We start from the raw sequence: 13,969 nt of genomic DNA on the forward strand, positions 1-13,969 counted from the left end.
CAGTGAACTGATTTCTGAAAGGAACAGCAGGGTAATCCTTATATTTTTTTTTCCCCACAAAGAACCTGTCTTTATAGAAGGGCTTGATTTAACCTGGTTGCAAAGAGACCACAGAAAATATTAAAAGATGAGCATATCTGCAGAAAAATTGCAGTTTTACTAAAATTTAGCTTCCTGCATGGGTTGGCAATTCAAGAAAAAAACCCCAAAGCCCTGTAACTGGTCTGTATGTGTACATACACATGTACAAATACATACACATGTATATATACACACATGCAGAATTTAGCACAATACTGGAGCTTTCCTAATTTTAATCTAGCTGGCTTGTGTGCTTGGGGCACAGCTGCAAGACCTTGATAACCTCAGCCTGCAAGACTTGCTGGAGCAGCAGAGAAAGATTTTGGACTTCTGGTGTGCTCTTAGTTCTGTGGCTGAACCGGCAAACATATTTGAATAAATTAGGTTACACCTGGTTTGTTAATGCTGTGCTACATCTCAAACTGAGCATGCTTTGAACCTAGTAAGAAAGGGCAACAATAAATTGACTGACAGCACATGGTAATGCACAATGAAGTTGAATTTTTCTCTGACTCACAATTACAGTTACTGTTTCATAGAATCTCTCTGTGTTGATTATGCATTAAGCTGTTTTTACAGGTTAAAGGGAGGTTAAATCCCAAGCAGTTTAGTGGCAAACAGGAAACCAAATGTCTCTTTATAGGATTAGTGTCAAATACTAAATGTCATCATTTTTCCAAGCAAGGAGAAGGAATTGACAGAGTTGGGTTTGTTGTTGGAAAGGTGTCTCAGCCACTGAAGAACCTGCTGCTGAAGAGTGGTGGTCTGGTGTTTTGTGCCTGCCACACAGGCATGGAAAAGCAATTTGCAAGTGCTGATTCAACAGAATGACCAGAGCAGGAATGGATGTGTTTTACTCTTCAGCATAACTTAAAATTTTATTTTGGAGCAAGCAGAACTACTTGTCATAGCAAATTTCCTATTCTTGACCCTACTGAAATGGCATGTAACTAGTTTTCCTAGGGCAGCAATGTTAGCTGTTTGTCAAAAGTATCTATGCAAAAAATTGTTTCCGGGGGAAGGGGAAGAGAGGAGAGGAGAGGAGAGGAGAGGAGAGGGAGAGGAGAGGAGAGGAGAGGAGAGGAGAGGAGAGGAGAGGAGAGGAGAGGAGAGGAGAGGAGAGGAGAGGAGAGGAGAGGAGAGGAGAGGAGAGGAGAGGAGAGGAGAGGAGAGGAGAGGAGAGGAGAGGAGAGGAGAGGAGAGGAGAGGAGAGGAGAGGAGAGGAGAGGAGAGGAGAGGAGAGGAGAGGAGAGGAGAGGAGAGGAGAGGAGAGGAGAGGAGAGGAGAGGAGAGGAGAGGAGAGGAGAGGAGAGGAGAGGAGAGGAGAGGAGAGGAGAGGAGAGGAGAGGAGAGGAGAGGAGAGGAGAGGAGAGGAGAGGAGAGGAGAGGAGAGGAGAGGAGAGGAGAGGAGAGGAGAGGAGAGGAGAGGAGAGGAGAGGAGAGGAGAGAAAAGAGAAGAGAAAAGAGAAGAGAAGAGAAGAGAAGAGAAGAGAAGAGAAGAGAAGAGAAGAGAAGAGAAGAGAAGAGAAGAGAAGAGAAGAGAAGAGAAGAGAAGAGAAGAGAAGAGAAGAGAAGAGAAGAGAAGAGAAGGAGAAAGAAAAGAGAAAGAAAAAAGAGAATTCCCAGCCAGCTCTAATTCCTATGCATACAAGCATATTTGCTATTTGCTTCATAGGGATGACTTGTGGGTAAGATCCACTCACATAATTAACAGTGTTGCAGAAATGAGTCTTAAATCAATTTTTTTTTCTTTCCCAACAGCCAGACACCCTGAGGAGTGAGAAAACAGAGCCTGAGGAAAAATTGATAGGATGGATTTCTACACTAGAAACAAATGCTTTAATTTGTGTTTGTAGCAAAAATGTGCTGTCTAATGCAAAGCAGTTTTGTTCATTAATTCTATATTCTCTGGCTAACACCCTCTAACAAATAAAGACTGGGTTTCCCTTTAATTTTACAATGCTTCCAATCTACATTTATCTTCTTTTTTTTTTTTTCCTTTTTTTTACTAGTAACTGTTAGTACTAGAATTTATTGCCAAAATTAAAACAGGGTAAATTCTATAAACCAGAAGTTTATGTAAGTTTTATTATTAAGCTTTTAACTTTCTCGTGCTACTGTAGGAAGAACAGAAAGTACTGCAGTATGTTTTGGGACATAATTTTTTAATGTTTTTTTTTTCATCATATTTTTATGTGCTCTACTTTTCCCCTCTGAGCTTAATGGATAATATCACATTTTTTCCTCTTGTTTAGATTTTTCTTTTCCCATAAGGGATTGTTGAGACTGTGCTGGGTTTTCTTTCAAGAGAATAGATAATCACACAGGAGTCAGTGTTCTGAGGTAAAATATACTGTGCCTGTTTGAATTTTGGTTGAATCCTTGTACTGAAATCAGATTGAGGAGTTGGAAAGTTTATGTCAATGAAATTAAAGTTGAGGAGGAGAAGCTGAAAAAGCAATGAGAAACTTTGGAAATCCTAGCTTTGTGTGTTGGATGACTCAGATCCTGCAGGACAGTGTCTCACCAGTAGTTGCTTGAAGTTTTGTACCTGGGGACCATGACCTGCTACACTGAAACTGCAGCCCTGAAATCCTGGATCACTACAGAGTGCTCTGGTGGCTGCCACAGGAAGGATTGCTGTTCCTCTGCTCAAAGTAGAAGCAGTTGCTAGGAAGTTGTGATCAGTATTCTTCTCTGGTGTTTTAGATAATGGAGCTAAGGAGTGGTTATGTAACATAAATTACAACTTTTGTTTCCTTTTTTCCCCCCTTTTTTCCTTCTCAAGGTAACATTAAAAAAAGTCTGGATCTAAGTAACTTTGGGACAGTTTGAATTTTAACCTGAACTGGTAAGTGGGACCTTGAGGCCATGATCTGACAGCACTCTTTGATGAACAGAGTGCCTGGATCCTCTCCCTGAGATGAAATGTTCCTTAAACGCTTACAGATGCCTTAGTAGCAGAGGTAGACTCACTGCCTAAAGAAACAGAGGAAAGTAATCACTCCCCATGAGCTCACACTGAAAAAACATTAATCAGGCAAATGTTGCAGCTCAGCAGGAGCACAGCATAGATCCTTGAATTAACTTCTAATAAGCATGGGAACAGCTGAGCTTGTTAGTTTATGCACATCACCTTTAACACATAGCCTTCCAGTTTTTGGAATGTGTGACTGGCTACCTCCATGAGGCTGAATTGCATTGTCTGCATGTATTATCATTCAGCATATGCTTTGTCTCTTTATGTGGAATAAAATCCCTAGAGAAATTTGATACCTTCATTTATCCTGTCTTGCTGTCCAGCTGAGTCACCAAAAGAGTTTGAAACAAAAAATTTGGCATGAGGACAGTTGTACATGTGTGAGGATCTTAGGGTAGGCATTAGGAAGATAAACGTTATTTTGCTCCCTTATCCCCAGTGGAGAGATACTTCTTTTGTCTCATGGCAGAGCATACAGGGAGATGAAAAATTAATGCATGTAGGCTGACCGCTAGTGTCACTTGTTAAAAAATGAAATTGTTCCAGTTGGGAAATAAATCTGCTAGTCTTCACAACCAATCCCAGATTCACAAAGGATGTTTGAATAGGAATTTTGACTAACAAGTGGTAAAGACAACCTGGTGAACGGGATGGCAGTTTGTCCCTAGTGTAAGGACCAAGGAGATTCTTCAGAAAATGGGGTTCTTGCTCAAGAGCTAAAACACATGTTTAGAGCTGAAGCTTTAAATGGTTGGTCTAATCTTGTGAAATTTAGGTTACTGTGTGTGCCTTAAGAGCCTGTTTTCTAAGCAGCTGATTTTCAGCATTGTTTTGCTCAGGTGCAGAACTGGTGGGGGAAAACACCAGACTGTTTTGGCAGAGGTGAAGGATTCCATCCTAAGAGGCACTCCTGCAGCTGTGTGGTGCAGGCAGATTCACACTATCAGGCCCAACTGCTCACTGCAGACTTTGGGCATTAGGGTTACACTCCTCCCTGAGCTCGTTGGGTACACGATTAGGATTTCTAAAGAAGTTGTACTCCACACAAACCAGGCAACATTGTCTAAGGTTCTCTTTCAATTTTTGTGTAACTTATTTCTCCTCTAAGAAGCATTCTGTCCTTGTGACTGAGCATGTTCATAAACACAGTCTGTTGGCAATATTTGTTCACTGCTATATTCTTATTTATGTACTCAGTTTTGCCTACAGGTTGAAAATGTTCAGCTCTACTCCACAGAATGGCTCAAAGGCCATTGAGGAAATAATCAAGGAGATGAAGCATTCTTGCTCTGTCCACTCAGTCCATGCAGCAGCTCAGCGGCAAGTGAAATGTCACTTGAAATATAGATTTAAATTTTGTACAGGAACTACTAAAGCGCTCTCATTCCCAGCAATTTGAGAAGTTCAACACAGCAGGCTCCAACCTCTAGTACTGCTTCAAACTGCTGTTTTTTCTCTTTACTGCTAGCACAAAGCTTCAGAAGAAACACCACTAAAGACTGTAGAGAATTGAATGTATAAAACCTATGGAGACTCATTAGCATTTGTTGACTTTTTGCTCTGTTTCACAGTGAATGACTCTATATTATTCAGCTCATCTAGGTACAATGAAGGAAGGAGCTCAGCTATTCCTTTTCTATTTCATTTTCTGTCCTTGACTTTCTTCCCATATGTTAAATGAATAAAGACAGGAAAAATGTCAGTGATGACATGATCAGTTCCATTATTAACCTTCCCATAAACAGTCAAGACTCCCATGCAGTTTCTCTTTATATTCATCATTCACAGAGTACCTTGCTAACAAGCTTGGCAAAAAAAAAAAAAGACTTGCGCGAACAAAAAAGAGAAATCAATTATCTTAAAACATTTTCCTGAGATGTCTCTTGTTTGCAGTGATTTAAGGCTGTATATTGTTGGGGGGGAATACTGCACAGTAAGGACATATATATATATATATATGTGTGTGCATGTATATATATATATATATATATATATATATATATGTGTGTGTGTGTATATGTATGTATGTGTATATATATATATATATGTATATATATATATGTATATATATATGTATATATATATGTATATATACATATTGCCATTTTTGAGTTGTGTGAGTCCTTAAATTCGAAGATGGATCCTGATGAGCTGTGGATCAGAGGGCTGTCTGCAGCCACCACCTGCCTGTCTGTCAAGGTCAGCCCACTGCCTCCCTTAATGAAGTTTCCCTCTGCAGTTTGTGCTCCTTTCCATTTGCAAAAAGGAAGTAGTGGACACCTCTGAGGTTAAGCAAATGTAAAAGGGTTAATGTTCCAGGCACTTTAACACCCTTTCAGGTTTGGGATTTGTTGCTTTTTTTGCAGTACACCATAAACCCATGAGGCTTCCAGATGTTTTCACTGAATAACCATTAATAATATTAAAGAAACATGAAATTTAGGGTTCTAAGACTCTGTTGCCAATCAAGAGATTTCTCCATTGCAACTGTATGTCTGCAAATAAAATAGTGAGTCTGATTCCCTAATATTAAGCCTCCAACTCCCCCAAAAACAAAACCAACAAAAATATCCGGAACAATAAAATCAAACCCGCAAAACCCAGACTGGCTATTTAATTATTTAAAGGTGCTGATTCAGAGGCCTGAGCTTTGGTCCAGGTCTTTCTTTTCAAGTATGAGGTAATGTCAGCTTCTGATAATGTGTATGGTGGCAATCCAAGTTTTAAATTTTGTATACTGTTGTCTTTCTGCACATTTTAGATTCACACCAGCACCTTCAGGAGGCTTTTCTTATCTAAGCTACCACTCTTCCCAGTATATTAAATAAACATACCAGTGTCTACCACAGCAGACAATGGTGGAGTTTCAGATCCTAATGCCAGATCTCAGGAGGCTGTGGGCTCTGTAAAGGTTTCTGAGACCTACATTGCCAACGCCCCTCACCAGGCAGTTCAGGAATTATTCTAGGCAAGGTGAGCAGTGACTGTTAGGGAACCCTTCAGCCAGGCAAGAGTTTGTGTGGTTTGAACGACAGCAAATGTAGCTGGGGAGCTAGCTGGAACCATACTGAGCAGAAGTTTAGTTTCCTCTTCTTTTCATGGGGTGGTGTGTGGGGAGGCAATGGAGGCACCCCTAGCCATATTTTTCTGTTTTTCTTGCTTCTGTGTGTACTGATCACAGAACACCTGTAGGATGTACATTTGAGACAACAGAACATACTACAAAGACTACTGGAGTTATATGAGGACAAAATAGAGCTTAGAAAACAATTGCTATTTGCAGTTTGAGTTCTGCTGAGGAGAAAATACATCTAAGGGGTGTTCTTGTTGCTTCAGAGGTCAAAAGTGAGCAGTCTCCTTCACACGAATCTTTTGGCTACCCTCCTGCTGCTCCCTGCAGAGCAAGATTTGTGTTCTGCTTTTCTGTTAGCAGAGAAGAAGTTTCTTTCCCTGATGACAATAATGTTGCTTTCCTAAGTCACAGGATTGAAAACTTGTTTATTTTCTTTGACAGGGTCAAAAATGTTCAGAAAGCCAGAGGATTTTATTTTTCTCTCTAGATTGCTGTTGAAGGGTGTGTGTTCCTGTGTGGGGTAGTTTTGAGCTCAAGACTTCAAACCTGTGTGAAATTTTTCAGCAGTGATGTTTCTGTGACTGCTCTCTTTCAAGTGGGACTGTCAGAAATAAACAAGAAGTTTTCAGGGTGACAAAACTCCTTTTATGCCATTTTCTGCCATTCAGGTATACCCTCTACCCAGTGTTTATGTCCTGGTTCATTTTTGCAGCAGCCAGGAAGGGAAATGGCTGAAACCCAGAGTCTGTTTTATACCCCCTCACTTCACTTTATGGGGGCAGGTGGAAGGGGTCTCTCCCAGGCTGGGGGACCACGGGGACAGTGGGCTCAGGCTCTGCCATGACCATTTGCATGTGAATTGCTGCCTCTCTCTCTTGTACACTTTTTAAAATTAACATTGCTGCTGTTACTGTTTGCTTTTTTATCTCATTGCTGTTCCCAGTAAATTGTTTGTATCTCAACCCATGAGCTTCAGCTTTTCTGCCTCCAATTCTCCTCTCCATCCAGCTGCAGGAAAGAGGGAGAAGGAGTGAGGAGTGAGAGAGTGGTGCATGGTTTGGAGTGGTTTGTGTTGGAACACTACACTGGCGAGCACCATTCTTAAACCACCAGTCTATCAGTGTCCACGTGGGTTTAGCCAAGATTCTCAGTTTAGAGTATAATATTTATTTCTGTTTTATTTTGTCTTCCTATGCTGCAAGCCAAACTTTCGCAAAGGGGCACAAAAAATGCCTTTCAGTCTTTCTGGCAGGAAATGCATGTGAATGAACCACTTGGCCTGAAGTGCTTATGTGTTAAACAAATGTCATTTTCTCCTTCTCAGAGCCAAGTGTGTCACCTGTGATGTATCTAATTGCTCTGAAGGTCAGGTTTTGTACCCTTTGGCAGAGCATCCGGATTGAAACACATTTTCATGAGCTAAGGCAATTGGGTTTTATTGTGCTGTATATGCTGGTTTAGAGAATACTTTCCCAGGAATTAGAGAACAAAATATTGCTCCAAATGTAGGGAACTATGCCTGGAAGAGTCAGTTGAGATAATCTATTTCCATTTGAGGAGATGATTTTTTTTTTTTCTGTGATCCATGTGTATCAGTTCATGGCTTATGTGCCACAGAAAGGTAAAAGTAGTTAATGTTTCTTGCGGCCCATTAAAAATTACTATACCTGAATCAGTTCTGATTCACAACTCTGTCTTACTAATGGACTTGCTAACCTTAGGCATCAAAGAACTAGATTAGAATTATGCATGATTAAAATTAGATTTAAATTATCTGACTGTTGATGAACGTATTTTGGATGACTTTACTGGTTTTCCAATTTTTGAGATTACCATATATCTCTGTAATGATATACCTGAATTATGTTCTCTGTTTTTAATTTATAATCAAGAAAATACTTTAGGTATCACTAAAGAAATAGTAATTTTTTGTGCATGAATATGGTCACATAATAGGGAAAATGAGAACATCATCATCATCATCACAGGCACCTTGATATTTCTGGGACAAATGAATGATGTTGTAGCTACTACAAGCCTTGAAGCAAGAATACTCCAAGGTAAGATTTCTAACTTGTATTTTCCTTATTTTAATGGACAGTGCAACTGCTGCATGTCTGGTCCATAGCAGATATGACAGCTGCAAAAATACTTCCTATTAAGTCAGAAGCTATAATCATACCTGGTCAAAACTCTGGTCAAGCTTCTTTTCTTTTATCTTTACTTGAAAGTATTCACAGTGCCAAGTAGTTTGAAAATGAGCCTACAATAAAGCATACAAGCCCCATTAAAAAAATGATGTTATTTCTACTAATGGTATTTTTTTACTCTTTCCTGATATATCCTTCAACTTCTAATTATTACTTTTGGGTTTTGGTTTTTTACTTTAGGATCTGTTGATCTAGGAAAAGAATTCTTAACAGAAAATGAAGCTTCCATATATGTTTTTTACTGGATCAAAACTAGATCTGAAGGTTTGGGGGCTTTTTGTTGCTGTTGTGTTTGGTTTTTTTTGTGGAAACAAAACCTCTGAAGAAAACCCAAAGTAACAGATTCATTAGATTAATAGGACAGTGTTTTTCAATTTAACTTGGTCATTATTTTTTTAATATGAATGAAAAGCTAGTGTAAAGTTATGGGATATAGAAATTTATTTTCTCTGTTCTTATGGTTAATTTTCGTTGGTTGATTGGTAGAATTGTTTGGTTGTTCTGTGACCACCAAAATGTTCATGGTCTCTGCAGTATACCTCTTGATTTATTTGTATTTCAAGTCTCCCTAGTGTTTTTAAAAAATCAAATTATGAGGCCTGAACATGAAAAATCTACTGAGACTGTTATTTTTTACTACCATCTGTGAGTTGTATTTCTTTAAAAACTGCCTTCTCCTGCTTGTTTCAGGTAATGAATCAGGATATTAAATTAAGTGCTACTTGAAGGATTAAGATACTACTGAAACTTGTAATAAATTTACACAGTCACCATGGTGAGAATACTTGCCAAATTTAGAGCTGATCTTGTATTCCTGTTATCTTCATGGATAATTCCCATATTCCTCTACTTAGGCAGAGCAAGCAGGAGCCTCTTCTCTAAAGATACACTTATGTATGCATGAATGAATGAATGCTTCCAGGAGCACAGAAACTCTTGCTTGTCAGCTTTCTGCATTGACACATGAGGGTTGAGACAGTAGGAAATGACAGTCCTTTTTATCAGGACAGAACAGGTGGATGGCCTATGTTAACTATTAACAGTGGGATGCTAGGTGATGTGTTTTTCCTTAGTGTCTCAAAAATACATTGTTATTTCAGGTTCTGAAAGCAAGCTAATGGCTTAAGCCCTGAGCTTTGGCCAGGCTAATGTATTCTGTGTATAGCCAGAGCTGTTACAGCAAAAATGTTTTCTTTACATCCATACAGTATTTGTTTTCTTTTCTTACTTAACCTTTCTTCCCAGAGCACAGCTCACCCTGAGTTTTATATTGCTACTGCCTGCTTTATTTCTCAGCTGTTTTCTTCCCTTTGTTTCTGTTTGTCTCTGAAGGAAATGACAAACCAGAAACAGTTGAGTGGTCAAGTGTATCAGAAATAAGGCAAGCTGATGCATGTGGCATGGTTCAGTGGATGGAGCACTTTATTCTGCATCTGAAAAAAGTTCTCTCTCTGCCACTCATAATTTTTTCTTTTCTCAGTGCTGAACAAATTATTTTATCTTAATTTTTGCGGCAGTGAAACAGGTTATGTGCCTCCTTTTGAGAACTTTGAAACTCAGGTTTGTAACATACTTTTTGGTATAGATGTACCTTTTACTAATTGTGGGAGGAGAACTGAGTAGGTCTGTTTATGCATGGCTGACGTAAAGAGGAAAGAACAGCTAACAAAGCAGTCTATTTTTCTGGAACAATTTCCCTATGGAATATATTCTTGTCTTTGATCTGTAACAGTTCAAGTGTGTCATCTTCTTCAGATCATCTCCCAAAGAACATCTTAAATTACATGATAACTGAGGATGGAGGTCAAGGAGAGTGCAGAACCTTGCATCTGCTGCAGAAGTGTTGTGTTATTCATGCCCTGTTTCCTGCTGTCAGAAGAGCAATCCCATGAGACAAATGTTCTCTACAGGACAGCGCTGCAAAACAATGGTGCACGACTGATGCCTGTCCTGCTGCAGCTGTAGGCTTCTCACCAATTTTAGGCAATCCTCTATTTCCCAGGATCAGGGCAGAGTGATGCAGCCACATCCAAGTGACCCTACATGAAGCCAGTGAGGGTATGGATGGGCTTATCCAGCCTGGTCTAGTGCAGCATCTGTTGTGCCTGACCTGAGCTGGATTGTGCTCTGGTGCTCTGGTACTGCCTGGCCTGGCAGTCCCATGGAGAGAAATTCAACGAGGCTCTAAAGTGACCTGCAGGCAGCCAGTCCAGCAGGGCTGGATGATTGCAGCAGTTTGGGGATGGCAAGAACGGCGCTGACAGGATGCTCCACCTGATCTGGTGAATCCAGCAGGACTGGAGCAGCTGAGCCTGCTCTGGTTTGCAATGAGGGCTGCAGGCAATGAAGTTGATTTATAAGAGACTGGCATCCACAGGTCATTTAAGCTGTCATCACAGTAGTTCTGACACTGAGGGTGCCAACACAACCTAAGTTTTGGGTTTTGTGATTTTCTTATTGAGTAGATGCTTGGCTTGGGAAAAATAAAGCAAGCAACAGATTAGCTTTGGGGCAGGGGCTACTGTTTTCCCCTTTCCTTAACCAAAATACTCCAAATCAAACCATGTCTCTCCAGAAAGCCAAGTTAAAATCTGCTTAGGCAAAAAGATATTATGCTGATAAAGCAGAGTGCTTGTAAGAAACATGTATTCATTATATTTAGAACAGATGGAGATCAGCAGGAAAGTTTTAATGGACTACAAAACCTGTAAAATTTTTTGAATTCGTGATTATACTGTCTTGTAAAACTCGTAATTGCCTCAAAGAGTAGTGAGTGGGCCTAAAACACATTCACACTGGAAGAAATGTGCACTGAATTTAATAGACCCTGAGTCAGAATTAACTTGAATATGTTGAATTTTAATGTTAAACAATGCTTCTTATAAAACACTTCAAATGCAGAAAGCTGGAGTCTGAAGAGAAAAAGCCATAGAAACAAAGTAGGTCTCTGGTAGCTATTAATTTGTGAGACAGCACTTAGAGAATACTTCCTTGTAGACTTACAATGAAAATAAAGTGAAAAAAATGGACTCAAAGTTGCAGGGCTGAAATGTAATGTGCACTATGAGTCATACCTATTGTTATGAAGGTGCTGAAATTAAATAAAGGAACTGAATGTTCTCATTGGAATTCCCTTGATAGATTAAGATGCAAATGGCTGTCTAAGTAAAGGATGGTATCAGAAAAGAAATGCAATAAAGCATCACATCATTTCAACTGAGCCATTGTTTCATCTTGCAGATAGTTAGGGACAGAAAAAGTGGTCATACATTAGAAATGCATTTTTTATTCTCCCTTTTTTTCTAAAGGAGATATTGGCAGATATAAAATCCAGAACAGTTCTCAATTCTTTTTGTTCCATATCTATGTGACAATGAGAAAGCATTTCTGTTATGAAGGATTTTTTTATTTGTTATGTGATTCTACCTGGCTCGGGACTTTTGGCACCATTTGCAGATTTTCATGAAAAGGATTGTAAGACTAAATAGAAAATTGTCCTCTTGTCTGAACAAAGGCAGGAAGTAGTGATAGCTCAGAGAAGCTGAAGAAGGATGTAGACTTAAAACTGCTAAATGGTGCAGTGTGAGATGTCTCTGGCCACCTGCTCACCAGTAAGCAGTAAGGGAATTTTTCTCATGGGGAACTGGACCATTTGCTTTTGGGAGATGCTTGGCTCTTTCTTTTAGTTTGTGTTGGCCTCTGCCAGGGCTCCAGTGTTTTTTCTGTGGCGGTCTGAAGTTGATGTTCCTGGCCATGTTCTAGGTCGGGAAAGTGCAAGTATACACTGACCCTCTGTCTGTTCCCTGTCAGCTGGTAATCAAGGAATCATCAAAAACATTCTGATATGTGAATCATCAAAAACATTCTGATATGTCTAGATGACTGTGTATCTAAAAAAAAAAAAAAAGGGAAGCTGCCCATGGAGAGGATGATAACTTAGCATAACTCAGCCTTAGCATAATCATTCCTACCGGAACACTCTGGGTGCATTTTTTGACTTTTTAGTTTTTATAAAGACGAGAATACACTGAACTGTTCAAGAGAACTTCCATCAACTTGATGATATTAATATGCGACCACTTCCCAAGGAAATCAGTTCCAGTGCCCAACCACTGTCAGGATGAAGAACCTCTTTCTAATATCTAACCTAAACCTCCTCTGACACAGTTTCATGACTTTGTTTTAATTAATATAATAGCATGTAAATGATTTATTTATGCAGATCAGATTGTTGAGAGACTTTGGTTTAGCAATTCACTTTCCTGGTGTCTCACAGAATCATAGAATTATTCAGGTTGAAAAAGACTTTGAGATTATTGAGTCCAACCGTGAACAAAGCACCACTGTGTTCACCTCTAAACCTTATTCCCAAGTGCCACATCAACATCCAGGAGTATCAGCACTTTTAAAGCTTACAAAGCTAATATTTATTTTGCTAGTTCAGTGCATCTTGCATTACTTTGAAACACAAAACTGCTCTTCATAAAAAGTAAAAATGATGAATAATTTCTGTTAGAATATGCGTAAAAAATTTTCAAATTCCTTAGAGAAGCAGATGGCTGCAATTTCATAGGATATTGTGTAAATGGATAGAAAAACCAGGCCCTTGAGGACCAGCTAGTATGCAAAAATAATAGAACAGAGCTGCTCAGTGATCAGTAGGAGGAGGAATTATGTAAGGTTTTTAAAATAAAAGTAAATGCCCCTTCTAGAAACAAAAAATCCTTTAGCTATAATATATAAAGATAGCTGTCAAATTCCATTATAATGAAAAGGTATTTAGGTATGAGGGACCTGGAAATACTTGAATGGTTCCTCTCATCCAGAGTTCTTGAATTTGCATTGGGTATTACACCAAAAAGCCTTGGAACAGGTGTAGAATGAGTTAACACCACAGTTACTCTAAGTAAATATAAAGTTCTGCTTTTTCAAACAGGAAATTCTACAGCTTCCAAATGTCCCTGGACTCCAGCAGTGTTTCCTTCTCATTGCTTTTGTCATTACCACCAAGGACAACAACCCCTCTAGAAGTCTTACAGCTTAGACTGCCTCTATCTTGGATTCCACTTTAGCTCCTCTAAGAGTTTAGATCAAGCTAGGAACTCAGTATTCATTTGCTATTCGTTATATAACAAGAAAACTATGAATGCTGACTTTTTTCTCTCTGTGTTGGTTCTATGTGTGCAATTCAAGTAGCAGTATCAGGATTTTTCCCTCCCTGGAAGAGTGAAGATCTGCTGAAGAGAGGTAGAGAGAACAGAGCTTTGTGGAGCTCACTGGGGACCCGCTGTGGCGTGTGTATGCCACAAGATGCATGTGAAGAGCAGTGACCCAGAATCATGTTTCTTCCCTCTTGCCTTTGGGGGAAAAATAAAAACAAACACCTTGACATGCCTGTTAGGTCAATTTTATCTTCTGCAGGGATTCAGCCTGCAGCATGTGAGCTAAAGCGTGAGCTAAAGCATTTGAAAAAACACAGTTCAATGAACTTTGAACAGTCTCTTGAAATCAAAATTTACTAAGTGGATTAGAAATAAGAGGAGCAACATAAAATGCAGCCCATTGAAGAGAAAAGGATCCTCTCTTTTCCACAAGTTTCATCATGATATCTTCAAGAATATATTA

Source organism: Fringilla coelebs (assembly GCF_963513975.1).
Source record: "Fringilla coelebs genome assembly, chromosome: 1".
Taxonomy (NCBI): domain Eukaryota; kingdom Metazoa; phylum Chordata; class Aves; order Passeriformes; family Fringillidae; genus Fringilla; species Fringilla coelebs.